The sequence below is a fragment of the Anthonomus grandis genome, chromosome 9, assembly GCF_022605725.1.
Source record: "Anthonomus grandis grandis chromosome 9, icAntGran1.3, whole genome shotgun sequence".
NCBI lineage: Eukaryota > Metazoa > Arthropoda > Insecta > Coleoptera > Curculionidae > Anthonomus > Anthonomus grandis.
The window spans coordinates 4365506-4368594 of NC_065554.1; the positions used below are offsets into that span (position 1 = coordinate 4365506).

At 34.3% G+C, this 3089-nt stretch overlaps 1 non-coding gene across 1 annotated transcript; it reads left to right on the top strand.

Annotated features, from left to right (window-relative positions):
* Positions 1–1243: 1243 nt before the first annotated feature.
* LOC126740822 (U1 spliceosomal RNA) lies at positions 1244–1407 on the top strand. The gene has a single exon (XR_007662008.1). It is a non-coding gene; the product is annotated as a U1 spliceosomal RNA (small nuclear RNA).
* The last annotated feature ends 1682 nt before the right edge of the window (positions 1408–3089 follow it).

Sequence of the window (3089 nt, forward strand, 5' to 3'; positions counted from 1 at the left end):
ATTGATCACTTCCGCAACCAATCGTTTCCAAAGTTTTGTAAAATACAAAAAAATCGTTTAACCGGAACATGTCGTGATGGTACTCACGTGTATTTTTTTGAGCAGCGAAACACACCCTACCACATACAAAGACATACTAACGAGGTCATCTCGATGCAATAATGTCACTATATGGGGCAGGTCTGCGACGGGATCGACTTTTTTGCGGAAATACCCGATTAATTCATTTTACCCACTATGATTCACTTAACCCCGTTTGACGGTAATTTAGAAAAAATTCTTTGTACAAAGGATTCGAGTCTATCTACAAATTGTAATATGCTTTCATTTTTATTGATAAAATTTGATAAGTGATAGGATCACCGAACTTTAGCCTTAGGGCCTCTTTAATTGAAGGCCATGAATCTAAATCTGGTCTAGAAAGTAAAAAGTCTCGAGCATTGTCTATTAACTTTGACTTAATGGCTGCTAAAACAACTTTATTTTGTTCAATACCATCATTTATAAAATATAATTGGTAAAACTCATCTATGGATATTATAAAACTCTCCAAATGGTTTTGAATTCCAGAGAAGGTTGGTAAGAGAGAAGTGTGGAATCTTATGTTTTCCATTTTAATATTTAAATTAGGCTTGGATAAATTAGAATCTAAAGTTAAGTTATCTAATAGGTTACTTATGCTATCTAAATTATTTTGATCGGAAATATTTTGACTATTTAAATTAGAAATATTAGAATTTTTGTTTTCAACTACTAATCCTAAAGATGCCCTATTTCGTATTAATATGTTTTTTAATTTTTGCGACGGATATGGACTAGACATTAAATAATGGCAATTCAAACAAAAACTTACAGTACAATCGAGACTTTTACACAACATTAATATTGTGTCAAAGCCTCGGCTAATACCGTTGCTATTCATATTTTGTTCACCTAGTTTTAAGGCCCTTTTGTATCAATAAATGTTTTTTAAAAAACCGTTCGTCGATTTCTGAATTTAACTCGCGACAGCAGATGCTAAAATCAGCGCGCTTCGTTGCCGTCGTGCTCTGCCACTCGGTGGAGTCACAAGTGTTACTTTATTTAGCGTATATATGCTAAACAGCCTGTTCAACAAGTAAATCCAATAGTCTATGCGTAAATTATTCGCTTGCTACCCTACCACAGATGGCGCCATATACAGCATCATACCGTGGCGCGTTCGACGTGGAGATTTATTTGGAATTATCTTATGGCTGAAATCATACTTACCTGGCGTAGGGGTTTTACCGTGATCAATAAGGCGGTTCCCCCGGGGTGAGGCCCTTTCATTGCACTGCGTTTGGGCTGACCCCTGCGATTATCCCTAATGCGGATAACTCGGGCGCGTAATTTTTGGTAGTCGGGACTGCGTACGCGCTGTCCCGGATATGATAATTGAAACAAAATTGGATTATTTTTTATTTAATGGGCTAAGCGGTTATTTTGGACTACCAGTTATAACCGCGACTGTTATTTATGAATAAGGTATTCTTACCAGTTAGTCCAGTTGCCCTGTTACTGGCCTTAATATAGGTATACTAATAATCTAATAAGATAATACAGGTTCAGAATTCAGATTAAATGTGGATATTTTTATCCTTAAAACTGCCTTCTTCCATAAGAGTAGCTCTAATGATTCTTTTGCTATTCGGTGTCTTCTTTTTTGAACAAATTTTATGTAAAGATAGTAAATACTCAGTTTCTGCTTCCGTTAAAAATTTAATTTCAATAGTACCTTTTATAATCAAATTTAAACAGAAGTTGGTGAGGAAATGTTTGCAATAATAATTATTATTATTCACTAAGTAATAAACCAAAGAAAATACCTATAGCTAGTACAATTCAAAAATGTTACTAATCGAATAGAAAATAAAAAAACATCAGAAATCCAAATGAAATTAAAACCTTATTTATTCCTCACTGCGACCAAGGCATATCAATAGGGTGGACCATCCAACCAAATCAAGCCCCACATTCAGGGCACTAATTTTATATGTGACTTGTGGTTACACCATGTGAATACTCAGTTTTGCTGAGGTCCGCTGACTAGCTTTTACAGCTTGGGGGTTTATGGATAGTGCCCTATATGCCAAGGTTGTGTCACCAAATCAAACATGTCAATGTTGCGTTTGAATAATTTAATATATACCAATCTCAATATTCCCTTACTCATAAAATGAAGAACCTTAATTTATTTGGACGACAAGAAAGGATACTCGATGTAGGTGGGCTTTATCGGTTTTAGATGGCTGTGGCAATTAATGTTTTAGCTACTGGTGATTCTTATAGTAGTCTGCAAAACCTTTTTAAAATATCTAAGCAAGCTGTAACATGTCAATATCGTGTTAAAAAAATTTAATATATAATAATCGCAATATTCCCTTTTACGCATAAAATGGTGAAATCTAAAAATCGTACTATTACTAATACGAAAATAGTACTATTACTTTGCTTATAGTGTGCATAGATGGCGTTAGCTACTGACTATTTAACAATAGTTTAAGGCAACCATTTTCGCATAGTGTTTAAGATCTTCAGTCACTATATTGTAATGTTTACAATAATTTGTAATTTTGTAAGTAACCAGTCAGCTTGTCGCTTTGTAACTTGACAGATTGCAGGTTCCCCATGCTTCGGAAGATCTGTCTGAAACTATCACTATACTTTTATAATTCATATCAGTGACTTATTCGCCGTTACAGGTTGACGGATTGCGGGTAGGTAGGTAGTTAGATCAGATGGAATTACTGTATTTTTAATAAGCTTTGTTTTTCACAACAATATAGATTCCCCGGACCTATTTAATTATTTTATGATTTTTCAATATGAATATTTCTCCTTAAATTCAATAGTTACAATTTCATCTCTAAAAAAGACAGTCATGTGACTGTCTGGAAGCGCCACGCTTAGGTAGGGAGCTTCCGGGCAATCCTTTATATTTTTTTATCTTAAATTCATTTTTACTTATTTAAATCGTTATTTTTTGAGTTCTGGTCAATCTACGTGTGGGTTCTTTTGTTGAAGAGAATACGTTTGGCTTTTTTTCTGATCTGAACAGCCGGTTGAAA